The sequence below is a fragment of the Chiloscyllium plagiosum genome, unplaced genomic scaffold (genome assembly GCF_037043375.1).
Source record: "Chiloscyllium plagiosum isolate Xiang-an unplaced genomic scaffold, Cpla_swu_hap1 HiC_scaffold_27, whole genome shotgun sequence".
Classification (NCBI taxonomy): Eukaryota; Metazoa; Chordata; class Chondrichthyes; order Orectolobiformes; family Hemiscylliidae; genus Chiloscyllium; species Chiloscyllium plagiosum.
This window is the reverse complement of record NW_028270165.1, coordinates 88298869-88316510: the sequence shown is the minus strand read 5'-3', so window position 1 is coordinate 88316510 and position 17642 is coordinate 88298869. Positions and strand designations below refer to the sequence as shown.

Genomic DNA, 17642 nt, shown 5'->3' with positions numbered 1-17642 from the left:
CAGTGGGTGCGGTGGTAGAGTCAGTGGGCTTTTTTTTTCGTTTTGTGCTGGACTGCATTCCCCACCCCCCCCCCCCCCCCCCCCGTTGGATTTTGGAATCCAAAGTCGGCAAGCAGTAGGCTGGGAAAACACAGCAAGCCAGACAGCACCAGAAGATGGAGGAATGAGCATTAGCCCTTCTTCTACCAAAACGTTGACTTCTCTATCAGACATGATTTACCAGGATGTTGCTGGGGGTTGGAGGATTTGAGCTGCAGGGAGAGGCTGAATAGACTGGGGCTGTTTTCCCTGGAGTGTCGGACGTGGAGGGGTGACCTTATAAAGGATTACAAAATTATGAGGGGCATGGATAGGGTAAATAGACAATGTCTTTTCCCTGGAGGAGGGGAAGGAGCAGTGCTCCAAAAGCTTGTGACTTCAGCTAAACCTGTTAGACTCTCACCTGATGACGTGTGACTTCTGACCTTGGTCTAGCCCGATCCAACACCAGCACCTCTGCATCAGCGTTGACTAATGAGATCGGATTTTATTTGGCATGATTTAGTGAGATGCTCATCTGGAAACTCAACTGTCAGAGCAACAAAGAGACACGAGTCATAGAGTCTGACAGCACAGTGACAGGCCCTTTAGCCCAAACTGGTCCACGCCAACCAAAACGTCCATCAACACGAATCCCATTTCCCTACTCTTGGCCCATACCCTTCTAAACCTTTCCTATCCATGTATTTGTCCAAATTCCTTTTAAATGTAGTTAATATACCCGCCTCAACCACTTTCACTGGCAGCTCATTCCATATGCACACCACACTGCGTTTAAAAAAAAAAGTTACCCCTCAGGTTACCTGTTATTCTTTCCCCTCTAACCATAACCTGATGTCCTCTAGTCCTCGTTTCCCAACTCCAGGAAAAAGACTGAGTGCATTCACACTATCCATGCCTCTCATGATCTTGGACACTTGTATAAGCTTCCCCCCTCAGTCTCCTATGCTCTAAAGAAGGAAGTCCTAACTTGTCAAACCTCGCCCTATAACTCAAACCCTTGAGTCCTAGCAATATCCTTGTAAATTTCTTCTGCAATCTTTCCAGTTTAATACCATCCTTGTTATAGTAAGGTGACCAAAACTGAACACAATACTCCAAGTGTGGCCTCATCGATGTCTTTGATAACTGCAACGTAGCTTCCCAACTGTTATACTCAGTGCCCTGACTGATGAAGGCCAGTATGCCAAAAGTCTTCTTCACTGTCCTGTCTACCTATGTTGTCAGAAATATAGGACTTGCTCCAAACTGTATTCACAATCCAACTGATGGGACAGGAAACTGCTTCCTTTCTTGAGACTAGTCTCCCAGTGGGAACTTGCTGGCTGACTGTCTGATGTACAGAACCTTACAGTGCTCCATTGCCCTCAGTTATCTGGAAGGGGTCCACACGCAAGCGCCCAAGGTGATGCTCGAAACCTTTATCATCTCTTTGGGATTAATCACCATTCGATGCTCTTTAATCATACAGTACGGAAACAGTATGACTCCAACCAGTCCATGATGCCCCATTAAACTAGTACCACCTACTTGCTCCAGGCCTGTATCCAGTAGTAATAGTCAGAGATGCACAGCACAGAAACAGATCCTTCAATCCAACTTGTCCATGCTGATCAGATATGCTAACCCCATTTTGTCTCAGTGTATTTTGAGATTTGTAGCTCGGGTTGAGGTTCTGGATGTAGGTTTGCTCACTGAGCTGCGAGGTTCATTTCCAGACGTTTCGTCACCCTACTAGGTAACATCTTCAGTGGGACTCATGTACATTGCTTCACCTGAGGCCCAGTGACGATGTTACCTAGTAGGGTGACGAAATTTAGATTAGATTAGATTACATTAGATTACATTACAGTGTGGAAACGGGCCCTTCAGCCCAACAAGTCCACACCGACCCGCTGAAGCACAACCCACCCATACCCTCTACATTTACCCCTTACCGAACACTACGGGCAATTTAGCATGGCCAATTCACCTGACCTGCACATCTTTGGACTGTGGGAGGAACCCGGAGCACCCGGAGGAAACCCACGCAGACACGGGGAGAATGTGCAAACTCCACACAGTCAGTCGCCTGAGGCAGGAATTGAACCCGGGTCTCTGGTGCTGTGAGGCAGCAGTGCTAACCACTGTGCCACCGTGCCGCCCATTTCTGGAAATGAACCTCCCAGCTCAGCGAGCAAACCTACATCCAGCTCATTTTGACCCATTTACATAGAACATAGAAAAATACAGCGCAATACAGGCCCTTTGGCCCTCGATGTTGCGCCGATCCAAGCCCACCTAACCTACACTAGCCCACTATCCTCCATATGCCTATCCAATGCCCGTTTAAATGCCCATAAAGAGGGAGAGTCCACCACTGCTACTGGCAGGGCATTCCATGAACTCACGACTCGTTGAGTAAAGAATCTACCCCTAACATCTGTCCTATACCTACCACCCCTTAATTTAAAGCTATGCCCCTCGTAGTAGCTGACTCCATACTTGGAAAAGGTTCTCATGGTCAACCCTATGTAAACCCCTAATCATCTTGTACACCTCTATCAAGTCACCTCTAAACCTTCTTTTCTCCAATGAAAACAGCCCCAAGTGCCTCAGCCTTTCCTCATACGATCTTCCTACCATACCAGGCAACATCCTGGTAAACCTCCTCTGCACCCGTTCCAGTGTCTCTACATCCTTCCTATAGTATGGCGACCAAAACTGCACACAATACTCCAGATGCGGCCGCACCAGAGTCTTTATATCTCTCTAAACTCTTTATATACTTACACACATGAGGATGCCTTTTACATGTTGACATTGTACCAGCCCTTCACCGCTTTCATTGGCAGCTCATTCTGTACACACATCACCCTCTGTGAAAAGGTTGCTCCTCAGGTCCCTTTCGCCTCTCACTTAAAACCTGTTCCCTCTTTTTCTGGACTCCCCCAAACCCAAGAAATGTCCTTGACTTTTTACCCTATCCATGTCCTTCATGGTTTTATAAACCTCTATAAGGCAAACCCTCAGCTGCTGACACCCCAGGGTAAACAACCTCAGCCTATTCAGCCTCTCCCTTTCCCTCCAAACCTTTGCTATTCACGTACTTATCCAAATGTTGTAATTGTACCCATGTCCACCACTTCTGTGTAAAAAAAATGCCCCATGTCTGTTTTTCAATCTCTCTCGTCTCTGTGAGAAACTTACCACTTTGAGATCCCTTTTAAACTTTTCTTCTTTCACCCTAAAACTGCGCCTTCTCGTTCTAAACTCTCCCACCTTGAGGAAACTACCTTGCCTATTTACGCTATCAACGCCCTTTGTGGATTTTATAAACCTCTATAAGCTTAGCCCTCAGCAACCAATGCTCCAGGGAAAATAATCCCAGCCTATTCAGCCTCTTCCTCCCTCAAACACTCCAACACTGGCAACATCATTGCAAATGTTTTTTGAACCCTTTCAAGTTTCACAACTTGTTACAAACATGTCGACTTTACTCGTCTGATGCGGGAGAACTTTCTGCACAATGTGGTCTGTCTGAAAGCACACTCCCCTGTGCTACAACAGAGCTACAGTGACTCTCAAAATCCTGACAAACTCAGTTATCAGTCAAAGATTCATTCGGAGAAGCCTCTCAATCACATCTGTAAATGGAGAAAGTGTGTTTAATAATGAGTTGTGAATAAAGGCTGCATTAATCTTTTATTGTGAGTTTTACTCCTCCATTCAAAACATATCTTACAAATCTGGTCACAAGTAGCGTATGCCATTCGTTTTAAGATGAGGTGAACTTAAGAGGCATTGTTTACAATTGAGAGCTCCTTGACACACAAAGAGCTGAAATCATCTCTGCGCCACTATTATCAAATTGGAATTAAGGCTGGATCGGCTGGGATATTTTTCTGCCAAAGCAGAGAAGGTTGAGAGGCGATGTCTATAAAACCACGAGGTGAATAGATAGGGTTAATGATAGTTGCCTCTTCCCAAGGATGGAGGATTTCAAGATCAGGGGACACATTTTTACAGTGAGAGGAGAGAGAGTTTGAAAAACAGACATGGGGCAAATTTTTTACACAAAGGTGGTTCGTGTGTGGCATGAACTTCCAGAGGAAGTGTTGGAGGCTGGTACAATTACAACATTTTAAAAGTATCTGGATGGGTTTATGAGCCAAATGCTGACACATGAGACGAGATTAATTTTGGATTTCTGGTCAGTATAGACGAGTTGGACTGAGGGGTCTGTTTCCCTGCTGAGTATGTCTCCGCCTCTATAACAAGACACATAGGGCCCTCGGGTTCACACACAAATAAACTGTCAGTAACATTGAGTCTCGGAGTTAGGTTGAGTCAATGTGGTAATTTTTGAGGCATACAAATGTACCTCAGGGAGACACACCCTCAGAGGAAAGGGGCGGAGACACGCCGCGATTGCGAACCTCTCCACCAATCACAAAACTTGCAGTCGGTGCGGCATGTAAGGGGCGTGTCTCCGAAAGTCGGCCGCCATTGGTCAGGTGAAGTAAGGTGCGCTCTGATTGGAGGGAGCGCGGAGACGGAAAGAAGAAGAAAAACAAAGATGGCGGCGCGAGGCTGCGGTTTTCTCATCGACTCAGCGGGCGGTTTCTGACGGAGGGAGGGGGGCAGACAGGCATCGTTTACCTCAGAAAATACCTTTAAAATACATTTCAAATTAAAGCCGGAACTTTTCAAACAAAAGTTGTGAAGAAAAGGAGACAGTCCTCGGTGGGGTTTATTGTTTATTTGTGTATAATTCCTGGGGCCCGGGAAGGGGGAGGTGACGGTTACCGGGTGAACGAGAAAACAAATTAAAAATGTCAGCTGTTGAAGAGAGAGCCGGCGCCCGCGGCTTCTTCGGCGGCGGCTGGAGCCCAGGAGCTCAACAACCCCCCGGAGCTGGAGGAAGGTCCGAGCTCCAAGAAGCGGGGGGTCCGGCTGGAGGCTGGATTTGCTCAAGGCTTGTATCTATTAACTTATTTAAATGGTACCTACTGTATGGGGCTATGGTTTACATTAAAACCGGAGGGTCATGTCAGAGTGTTTGTTTATATTGAGCAGTTGTAGTTGGTAAAATACACTCCCTGGAGGAGCACCTTCTATGATGCTGCATTTCTTGCCTTCTGCCCTTCCCCCATTTGTTATCTCCCATTTGATTTTACATTTTATTTGGTCAAATTTAATTTCACAATAATCGGACATGGTATTCACTGTGTGCTATCAATTTGTTTGTTGGAATATTGTAAGACAAAATTAATGGTGTCATGTCATTTCTGATGTCAGAGTTTGACATTGAATGTGCAGATGTGAATACCAGTAAGATGTGAAAATAAATCAAGAACTAATGCTTTTAACAAATGCAGTTCACTGATATTAATGGCTTTGTCTCATTTCGGGGTGCTGATTCAAGTCTGACCAACAGACTCTTTCATCCCGTCATCCAACTTAATTAAAGTCTGATAGAAAATAACTCTGGCAGGCTAAAATTTATACAATTTATTTATAAGATTTATTTGCATGTCCGTTGTGCTTGACGTGGTCTCCTTTGCTTTAGGGAGACTGGACTTGCAGAACGTTTCGGAGAACACCTCTGGGACAAGCGAAGTAAATGATCCACTGTCCTGTGGCTGAACACTTTAACTACCCCTCCCACTCAGGTAAGGCATGTGTGTCCTGGGCTGCCTCCATTGCCAAACTCTAGCCACCTGACACCTGGAGGAAGAACACTTCATCTTCCATTATGGGACCATCCAACAATTGGGATCAGTATAGATTTCACCAGTTTCCTCAATTCCACCCTCCCCCTCCCCCTTAACAAGCTTTATGGGATAGTTAAGTACGTGATCAGAAAAAAAAAATGCATTTTCATCTTATACTTTGGTAAACATGATAACTAGACTTAGTCTACAATAATCGATAAAGAGAAAAGGATCATAAGTCACGGTAATGGAAAAATTGATAAGGAATGAAAGGGGGAATGCTAGCTAAGATACAATGGAAATGGGGGGAATTTCATGCAAAACTAATTTAGAGGTATGTGGGAAAATATAGACACTGCAGTACTGAACATGACAGCAAACTGTCCTTTTCAGAAAGGTGCATTTGCAAGACGTCAGACAGAGATGCATAAAATTCCTACAGTGCAGAAAGAGGCCATTTGTCACATCGAGTCTGCACTGACCCACCAAAGAGCATCCCATTCAGAATCATCCCATGCCCCTGCATTTACCATGGCTAATCCACCTAGCCTACACATCATGGAGCAATTTAGCCCGGTCAGTCCACCCACCCTCCATAACTTTGGACTGTGGGAAGAAAAGCCTGTAGACAGGGAGAACATCCAAACTCCACACAGTCGGTCACCTGAAGTTGGAATTGAACCTGGGTCCCTGGCGTCGTGAGGTAGCAGTGCTAAGCACCGTACTACCCCAATATGTTATAAAATTTGAATAAACCCACTAAGTTGTAAATTTGTTCGTATGAAGAAATTATTGCAAATGATTGGAAGCAATAGTCCAAATGAAATCTTTTTGAGTGTGATCCAAAACGTAATTCTAATCTAATGATTGAAAATGCTTCGACCTCTGGAATGGTCTGCGAGAGTATGTGTTGGAATTAGATTCAATTATGGCATTCAAAAGAGAGTTGGATCATTAAACTGAAAAGTAAAGTAATTGCAGTGTTCGGTGAAGAGAAGTACTAGGTTCTGTGGTGATTATAATGTCAGTTAGGTGGATCGCACAGAATATGAGTTCCTTGATTGGGGCTGTTAACCTGGTCCAATCGGGGAGCCCTGGCTGACAGAAACAGGCATGTCAGAGGTTCTTTTCACTCTGAGCAAACTGGACCAGTGTCAAGGTTTCTGCACATGTAAATAAAGGGTAACATGGTGACACGCCTCTGTGGGGTTGTTTCAGGTACAATCCCCATATTTCCAGGCTGGCTGTCTCCCATTGGATAGTTAACATGTGAATCTCCTGGTCAAGGAGGCGCATGTCTGGGGATTGACCAATAGGAAGCCCAGAAGGACTGGAAGGTGCCTGCTCCTCCTACCAATCAGAGTTCCCCACCCCCTCCCCATGTCTAAATGCAGAAGTTGGACCATGAGCTTCTGAAGCTGCTGCTGCTCCTCTCTCAATGAAGATTGATCTTCACCTCAAAGTGCAACTTTCTCCCTCTGTCCAATATTTGTTGGTACAACACTTTTTTTTCGAAGGATGCCATCTTTTCTGATCATCACAGTTATAGGGGTGTCTTCCATATGATATTCAAAGGGACGGTCAGTTAGGAAGGCAGGGTCATGTCTTGTGTTATTGTGTGGTATGTGTGAAAGCTGCAACAAGACATCTTGACTGCGATGCTCAGTGCTCTGACTGATGAAAGCAAGCGGGCCAAAAGCCTTTCCTGTCTACCTGTGACTCCACTTTCTAGGAGCTATGAACCTGCACCCCAGATCTCTCGGTTTGAATACTGCATGTGAAACAGATTCGATGCTTATTGGTAGACATTATTAGTTGGTGCTTATCTCAACTATTTCAGTACCTTATCTCGATACATAATTCCTGGCTCTCTAATCGTATACTTTTGTTATTCTTTTCTGCCTTTAATATAGTACTGAATCTATTTCACATGCAGTGTCTCCAACCAAGAAGTTCGAGACACTGCATGTGATACTGCAGTGTCTCGAAGAAGTCCTAGAAAGTGGAGTCATGGGTAGACAGGGAGGTGAAGAAGACTTTCAGCATGCTTGCTTTCATTGGTCAGAGCATCGAGTATAGGAGTTGGGACATCTTGTTGCAGCTGTACAAGATGTTGGTAAGGAGTACAGCATGCAATTCTAGTCACCCTACTGTTGGAAGGATATTACTAAGTAGAAAGGATGCAGAAAAGATTTACTGGGATGCTACTTGGCTGGAAGGTTGTTATAAGGAGAGGCTGGATAGGCTAGGACTTCTTTTTTCCCCAGGAGCACAGGGGACTGAGACGTGATATAAAATCACGAGAGGCATAGATAAGGTTGACAGCCAAAGCTTTTTCCCCATGTGGGGGTCTAAACTTAGAGGACATAAGTTTAAGGTGAGTGGAGGAGAGATATAAATGGGTCCAGAGGGGCAAACGTTTACACGGAGAGAGTGGAGAATGTCTCGAACAGATTTGCAGAGGTGGTGGTGGAAGCGAATACAATTTTGTTGTAGAGTCATGGAAACAGACCCTTTGGTCCAACCCGTCCATGCCGACCAGATATCCCAACCCAATCTAGTCCCACTTGCCAGCACCGGGCCCATATCACTCCAAACCCTTCCTATTCATATACCCATCCAAATGCCTCTTAAATGTTGCAATTGTACCAGCCTCCATCACATCCTCTGGCAGCTCATTTCATACACGTACCACTGTCTGCGTGAAAAAGTTGCCCCTTAGGTCTCTTTTATATCTTTCCCCTCTCACCCGAAACCTATGCCCTCTAGTTCTGGACTCTCCGACACTAGGGAAAAGACTTTGCCTATTTATCCTACCCATGCCCCTCATAATTTTGTAAACCTCTATAAGGTCACCCCTCAGCCTCCGATGCTCCAGGGAAAACAGCCCCAGTCTGTTCAGCCTCTCCCTGTAGCTTAGATCCTCCAATCCTGGCAACATCCTTGTAAATCTTTTCTGAACCCTTTCAAGTTTCACAACATCTTCCCGATAGGAAGGAGATCAGAATTGCATGCAATATTCCAACAGTGGCCTAACCAATGTCATGTACAGCCGCAACATGACCTCCCAACTCCTGTACTCAATACTCTGACCAATAAAGGAAAGCATACCAAACGCCGCCTTCACTATCCTATCTACCTGCGACTCCACTTTCAAGGAACTATGAACCTGCACTCCAAGGTCTCTTTGTTCAGCAACATTCCCTAGGATCTTACCATTAAGTGTATAAGTCCTGCAAAGATTTGCTTTCCCAAATTGCAGCACCTCGCATTTATCTGAATTAAACTCCATCTGCCACGTCACAGCCCATTGGCCCATCTGGTCCAGATCCTGTTGTAATCTGAGGTCACCCTCTTTGCTGTCCACTACACCTCCAATTTTGATGTCATCTGCAAACTTACTAACTGTACCTCTTATGCTCGCATCCAAATCATTTATGTAAATGACAAAAAGTAGAGGGCCCTGCACCGATCCTTGTGGCACTCCACTGGTCACAGGCCTCCAGTCTGAAAAACAACCCTCCACCACCACCCTCTGTCTTCTACTTTTGAGCCAGTTCTTATCCAAATGGCTAGTTCTCCCTATATTCCATGAGATCTAACCTTGCTAATCAGTCTCCCATGGGGAACCTTGTCGAACGCATTATTGAAGTCCATATAGATCACATCTACTGCTCTGCCCTCATCAATCTTCTTTGTTACTTCTTCAAAAAACTCAATCAAATTTGTGAGACTTGATTTCCCAAGCACAAAGCCATGTTGACTATCCCGAATCAGTATTTGCCGTTCCAAATACATGTACTTCCTGTCCCTTAGGATTCCTTCCAACAACTTGCCCACCACCGATTTCAGGCTCACCGGTCTATAGTTCCCTGGTTTGACTTTACCCCCCTTCTTAAACAGTGGCACCACGTTTGCCAACCTCTTGTCTTCTGGCACCTCACCTGTGACTATCGATGATACAAATATCTCAGCAAAAGGCCCAGCAATCACTTCTCTAGCTTCCCACAGAGTTTTTGGGTACACCTGATCAGGTCCTGGGGATTTATCCACTTTTAACCGTTTCAAGGCATCCAGCATTTCCTCCTCTGTAATCGGGACATTTTGCAAGATGTCACCATCTATTTCCCTACAGTCTATATCTCCCCCATTTTTTGTGGCTCCACACAAAGGCCCCCTTGCTATTCTTTGAGGGGCCCTATTCTCTCCCTAGTTACCCTTTTGTCCTTAATATATTTGTAAAAACCTTTTGGATTCTCCTTAATTCTATTTGCCAAAGGTATGCTGCAGTTGTACCAGCCTCTACCACTTCCTATGGCAGCTCATTCCAAACACGCACCACCCTCTGCTTGAAAAAGTAGCTCCTTGGGTCCCTTCCCCTTTCACCCTATACCTGTGCCCTATAGTTCTGACTTTCCCACCGCAGGGAAAAGACCTTGTATATTTACCCTGTCCATGCTCCTCATGATTTTATCAACCTCTAAAGTCACCCCTCAGCCTCCGATGCTCCAGGGAAAACAGCCCTCTGATTTTGGTGCAGCATCTTGTATAGTTTCAGCTGACCTCAATGTATTTCCAATGAAGTTAATCATTTCACTGAATGATAAAGAGATGGACAGGGTTGTGGTCTGGCCCCGGACCTTTGTGACGTTTCCCAGACTCTGATCTCCCTCCTTGAGGCTTTTTCACACTGGATCCTGTATTCATGTAACATTTACCTGCTGCATCGTGGCAACCGCCAATTCATTGGATACTTGCCCATCGCTTCAGGAACCTTTTAAATTCCTCATTAAAGACGATCCAAATGCATATTGATCTTTGATCAGTTCCATCAAATTTATGGTTACACCTACTGTTAGAATTCTTTAGCTAATAAGTTGTTGCTTCCCATGTTTACCAGTCACCTCTATCTTTATCCTTGGGTGTCTTATGATGTATTCATTCACCTCACATTCCAATGTCTGCTAATTTCTGTATCAATGATTCGTTCCTCTCCGTATGATATGGGGCTGCTTTCACTATCTGAAACTGGTTGGAATCTTTTCTTCTAATGCTTTAATGATTTTTTTGTTGTGCAGGTAGATCTGTAACTACTAAAGGACCTATATCTATAAATATTTGAAGGATCTTAGAGTCATAGAGATGTACAGCACAGAAACAGACCCTTTGGTCCAACCTGTCCATGCCGACCAGATATCCCAACCCAATCTAGTCCCACCTGCCAGCACCCGGCCCATATCCCTCCAAACCCTTCCTATTCATATACCCATCCAAATGCCTCGTAAATGTTGCAATTGTACCAGCCTCCACCACATCCTCTGGCAGCTCATTCCATACACGTACCACCCTCTGCGTGAAAAGGTTGTCCCTTAGGTCTCTTTAATATCTTCCCCTCTCACCCGAAACCTATGCCCTCTAGTTCTGGACTCCCCGACCCCAGGGAAAACACTTTGTCTGTTTATCCTATCCATGCCCCTCATAATTTTGTAAACCTCTATAAGGTCACCCCTCAGCCTCCGACGCTCCAGGGAAAGCAGCCCCAGCCTGTTCAGCCTCTTCCGATAGCTCAAATCCTCCAACCCTGGCAACATCCTTGTAAATCTTTTCTGAACCCTTTCAAGTTTCACAACATCTTTCTGATAGGAAGGAGACCAGAATTGCACACGATATTCCAACAGTGGCCTAACCAATGTCCTGTACAGCCGCAACACGACCTCGAAACTCCTGTACTCAATACTCTGACCAATATAGGAAAGCATACCAAATGCCTTCTTCACTATCCTACGTACCTGTGACTCCACTTTCAAGGAGCTATGAACCTGCACTCCAAGGTTTCTTTGTTCAGCAACCTAATCTAAATATTAGAACAGATTGATTAAATAATTAAAGAGTCGACAGAGTTATTATCGTTTTACTTGTCAGAACTATCTTAAGCAAACATTTTTCCCAAGATGTCTAACTCCTGTCAACTATGTTCCGCTGCATTAATCACGGCTAGTTATCTGTGTCCTGCTCAGTTATGGGCAGTCAGAACAGGAAAAGACCTTGGCTATTCACCCTATCTGTGCCCCTCATCATTTTATAAACTTCTGGAATTGTCTGAAGACAAGTATCTGTGATGCTGGAGATCACTGGAGGAGGCCAAGATGGATCATCCACTTGGTACTTCTGGCTGAAGATTGCTGTGAGTGCTTCAGCCTGGTTTTTTTGTGCTGATCTGCTGGGCTCTTCCATCATTGAGGATGGGGATATTGGTGGAGCCACCTCCTCCAATGAGTTTGTTAATTGTCCACCACCATTCACTACTGGATAGGGTAGGACTGCAGAGCTTTGATCTGATCCATTGGTTGCATTATTATTATTCACAATTTATAAGAATGGTTTGGAGTTGGGGACAATGGGTCACAGGTCAAAGTTTGCAGAGGACTGTGAAACTTTGCAGAGGAACATAGATATTTTGAGTGAGTGGGCAAAGGTCTGGCAGATGGAAAACAATGTTAATAAATGTGAAGTCATCCATTTTCATGGGAATAGCAGTAAAAAGGACTATGACTTAATGGTGAGAAGTTGCAGCATGCTGCTGTGCAGAGGGACCTGGGTGTCCTTGGACATGAATCAGACGGTTGGTCTGCAGGTGCAACGAGTAATTAAGACGGCAAATAGAATTTTGTCCATCATTACTAAAGGGATTGAGTTTAAAAAGCGGGAGTTTATGTTGGCCGTTCCGACAATCAAGTTTACGCCATTCCCTCCGAAGAACGTTTCTCACAGATCCCCCTCCCACCCTATCCAGTCATTTCTGCTGGTGGGTGAGACCTGGACTAGGGGTATTGGCCTCAATATGAGGGGGAGTAGAATTCGGACAGAGATGAGGAGAAACTGTTTTTCCGGGAGAGTACTGAATCTTTGGAATTCTATGCCCAAGGAAGCAGTAGAGGCAGCTTCATTAAGTATATTCAAGACACAGCTGGATGGGTTTTTACATAATAGGGGAATTAAGGGTAGTCGGGATCATGCAGATAGGAGGAGCTGAGACAATGAATCGATCAGCCATGATTTTAATGAATGGCAGAGAAGGTTCAATGGGCCAAATGGCCTACTGCTGCTTCTATTACTATGAAACTATAACCCTACATTTTCCATGGCTAACCCATCTAATCTGCACATCCCTGGACACAATGGGCAATTTAGCATGGCCAATCTAAATTGAGGCTTGTGAGCATTGTAGTGATGTGAATAATGAACGTCAGAGAATGATAGAAAGGGACAAGGAGGATAAATGTACCAGCACTCAAAATTGGATTCTAAAAATCACAAAACTTGAAACTAAAGAGTGTGTCTGAATGTGTGCTGCATTGTCACAAAACTGAATGAATTGACTGCACACGTTGAAGAGAATAATTATGATCGGAGACTCTTTACAGCGATGCGGCTTCAGGATGACAAGGATTAGATCCTGAATATTGAGGGGGTGCCATTCAAGTCAAATGGGAAGCTAGGTAAAGGTAGAGAGTTGGCACTGCTCATCAAAGCACTGATAACATGGTAGTGTGGTGTCAGCTTGGATTTCAGGTCCTGATTTCTCGTCCTCTGTTGATCTCCCTGTTCCCACAGAGGAAGATGTCAGCTGTTCTCAGCTCTGCTGAAGCTCTGACCTTCACCCCCACCCCCACCCCCCAGCCCTAACACCTTCTGGAACAATAAAACATTCAGTCGATCAAGGCCCATTCCACAATCTCCCAGCCTTAGGTCGCTTTTAAATCTTTGCCCTCTCACCCTAAACCAATGCCCTCTGGTTTCAGACTACCCCACCCTGGGGCAAAGATGTTACCTATTTCCCCTATCCGTGCCACTCATGATTTGATAAATCTCGATCATTAGATTAGATTAGATTACTTACAGTGTGGAAACAGGCCCTTCGGCCCAACAAGTCCACACTGACCCGCCGAAGCGCAACCCACCCATACCCCTACATTTACCCCTTACCTAACACTACGGGCAATTTAGCATGGCCAATTCACCTGACCTGCACATCTTTGGATTGTGGGAGGAAACCGGAGCACCCGGAGGAAACCCACGCAGACACGGGGAGAACGTGCAAACTCCACACAGTCGGTCGCCTGAGTCGGGAATTGAACCCAGGTCTCTGGCGCTGTGAGGCAGCAGTGCTAACCACTGTGCCACCGTGCCGCCCAGTTCACCCTCTGCTTCTGACGGCCCAAGGGCAACATCCCTGTCCTATTCAGTCTCATTTTATACCACAAACCCTCCAACCCTGGCGACATCCTTATCAATCTATTGGAGTTTCACGATGTCTTCCTATCCTATAGGAGGGAGACCAGAATCAAATGCAACATTCCAAAGGTGGCCTAACCAATGTCTTGAACAGCTGCAACTTGACCTTCCAACTCCTATACCCAATGCACTCAGTGGGTCAAATGGCCTCTTTCTTCACTGCAGGTGTTTTATGATTTTAATTGATATATGTAGATTTATATTAAATATAAATTGCTTCATATGGTGCAAGTCTGATATTCACTGTTGTACAAGCTGCATGGCTATGATCTTTTACCTAATATAGTAATGGAATTACATGCTGTATTTCTTGTCATCAATTTTATTTAATAGGTGAGCAGGAAGTCATTCAGCAACTTTACTGGCTTTATTTTATCAAGCAGTGGAGTTTAATTTAGATAAATGTGAGTTGCTGCATTTTGGGAAAGCAAATCTTAGCAGGACTTATACACTTAATGGTAAGGTCCCAGAGAGTGTTGCTGAACAAAGACACCTTGGAGTGCAGGTTCATAGCTCCTTGAAAGTGGAGTCACAGGTAGATAGGATAGTGAAGGCGGCGTTTGGTCTGCTTTCCTTTATTGGTCAGAGTACAGGAGTTGGGAGGTCATGTTGCTGCTATACAGGACATTGGTTAGGCCACTGTTGAAACATTGCGTGCAGTTCTGGTCTCCTTCCTATCGGAAAGGTGTGAAACTTGAAAGGATTCAGAAAAGATTTACAAGGATGTTGCCAGGGTTGAAGGATTTGAGCTATGGGAGAGGCTGAACAGGCTGGGGCTGTTTTCCCTGGAGCGTCGGAGGCTGAGGGGTGACCTTATAGAGGTTTATAAAATCATGAGTGGCATGGATAGGATGAACAGACAAAGTCTTTTCCCTGGGGTCGGGGAGTCCAGAACTAGACTGCATAGGTTTAGGGTGAGAGGGGAAATATGGAAAAGGACCCTAAGAGGCAGCTTTTTCACTCCGGTACGTGTATGGAATGAGCTGCCAGAGGAAGTGGTGGGGGCTAGTACAATTGCAACATTTAAAAGGCATCTGGATGGGTATATGAATAGGAAGGGTTTGGAGGGATATGGGCCGGGAGCTGGCAAGTGGGACTAGATTGGGTTGGGATATTTGGTCGGCATGGACAGGTTGGACTGAAGGGTCTGTTTCTGTGCTGTACATCTGTATGACTCTATGATGTTTCATTTTCAATCCTTATTCAGTTTCATTTCCAAGTCATTGTAACCAAATGAAGTTTTCCTCAATACACACTTAAGGCTATCTGGCTGGCTGATGTGTCCTAGATAATATGTGATCAGCAGGCATCTGGTAATCTACAGGAGTTGTCATTTTTTTTAGATTACTTAGTGTGGAAACAGGCCCTTCAGCCCAACAAGTCCACACCGACCCACCAAAGCGCAACCCACCCAGGCCTATTCTCCTACATTTACCCCTACACCTAACACTACAGGCAATTTAGCATGGCCAATTCACCTAACCTGCACATTTTTGGACTGTGGGAGGAAACCGGAGCACCTGGAGGAAACCCACACAGACACGGGGAGAATGTGCAAACTCCACACAGTCAGTCGCCTAAGGCGGGAATTGAACCCGGGTCTCTGGCGCTGTGAGGTAGCAGTGCTAACCACCTTGCCGCCCACATTATATTTATTTCACTGTACTGACAGTGATCACTTATTTTGTGAATTTCGTTGCAGGAAGACATGAGGAAAGAACCAAATGTTACATCAACCTCATGGAGCCACTTGATTTATTGGGAAAGGAAATCAAGGAAATCGTACCAAACATCATCTTCACTGTCCTATCTACCTGCAACTCTGAAGGAATTATGAATCTGTACTCCAAAGTCTCTTTGTTCAGCAACACTCCCTAGGACCTTACCATTAAGTGTATAAGTCCTGCTCTGATTGGTTTTTCAAAAATGCAGCACTTTGCATTTATCTGAATTAAACTCCATCTGCCACTCCACAGCCCATTGGCCCATCTCATCAAGATCCTGTTTTAATCAGAAGTAAACTTCTTCGCTGTCCACTATACCTCCAATTTTGGTGTCCTCTGCAAACTTACTCTACCTATGTTCATAGCCAAACCACTTATATAAATGATGAAAAGTAATGGACCCAGCACCGATCCTCGTGGCACACACTGGTCACAGGCCTCCTGTCTGAAAAGCACCCCTTCACCACCACTCTCTATCTTCTACCTTTGAGCTAGAACTTTGAAAAAAATTATTCTGAGGTCAAAATGCCTCCCCTCGTTGTGGTTCTGTTTGCCGAGCTGGTAATTTGTGTTGCAGCCGTTTCGTCCCCTGTCTACGTGACATCCTCAGTGCCTGGGAGCCTCCTGTGAAGTGCTTCTGTGATCTTTCCTCCGGCATTTATAGTGGTTTGTATTTGCCGCTTCCGGTTGTCAGTTCCAGCTGTCCGCTGCAGTGGACAGATACAAATCACTATAAATGCCGGAGGAAACATCACAGAAGCGCTTCACAGGAGGCTCTCAAGCACTGAGGATGTCACCTGGATAGGGGACGAAACGTCTGCAACACAAATTCCCAGCTCGGCGAACAGAACCACAACGAGCACCCGAGCTACAAATCTTCTCCCAAACTTTGAATGCCTCTCCTCTTCTTCTCCTGCTCCCAGTATGCTGGCTGTAGCCAGCCAGCTGAGAGTCAGTCCTCAACGGAGGAGATTGGTATTTTTTTTTACTGAGGTGACTAAATCTCTTGGTTAAACTTTTTTTAAAATCCCCTCACTTTTTTTTTCCCCAGCACCCATGTGTGTGTGGAGGTGTGAGATAGCAGATACATTCAATTTTGCTCAAAGCACACAATCTGCAGGCAGTCAATCCATTTTTTATTTGGAAGTAGAACCAGTCTGACTCAACATTAGGAGACAGGCAGGCTCTAACCTCACACCTTAAATACATTCTCTGAGCTGAAATGTCACCTTCAAATTACATCGAGAACGTTCCTTATAAGTAGTTCTGGGATTTACATATTAATGAACTGAAACCTGCAACCCATTCTAAAAGATGAAAGACTTGACAGCAATCTAGATTTGTTCAACTCAGTTGTATGACACAGAATTTGTACCAAAAAATTACAATGTCTTGTGATCCTGCTCCACAGCTACCTGATGAAGGAGCAGCACTTCGAAAGCTAGTCCTTCCAAATAATACCAGGTTATGTTCCAATACGTTTGTCTGATTTTTACCTTTGTTTCTCGTGAACACAGCCCACACTTTCTGCTGCAGGCAGTAACCTTTACAATGCTGATGAAATGATGCAGTACCTGCAGAGATGAAAAACTTAACAGTTTTAATTTTAATTCTGTCTTATGATCCTGCTCCACAGCTACCCGATGAAGGAGCGGTGCTCCAAAAGCCAGTACTTCCAAATAAACCTGTTGAACTATAACCTGGTGTTGTGAGACTTTTAATCTTTGTTTCTAGTGAATACAGCCCACATCTCCCACTGCTGCCAGTAACCCTTACAATGCTGATGAAACAATGAACCCAAACTCCTGAAAAATTTATAATTTCTCACAATTCTGCCACTCGTTCACTTCTGATCCAGGACATTGGAAACTTAGTGCTGGAGGTTGAA

At 44.9% G+C, this 17642-nt stretch overlaps 1 protein-coding gene across 1 annotated transcript in view; it reads right to left on the bottom strand.

The window, feature by feature from the left end:
* LOC148144900 (uncharacterized) overlaps positions 1 to 17642 on the bottom strand; it is a 492750-nt gene that overhangs the window by 116127 nt on the left and 358981 nt on the right. The gene's annotated exons all lie outside the window — the stretch shown is intronic.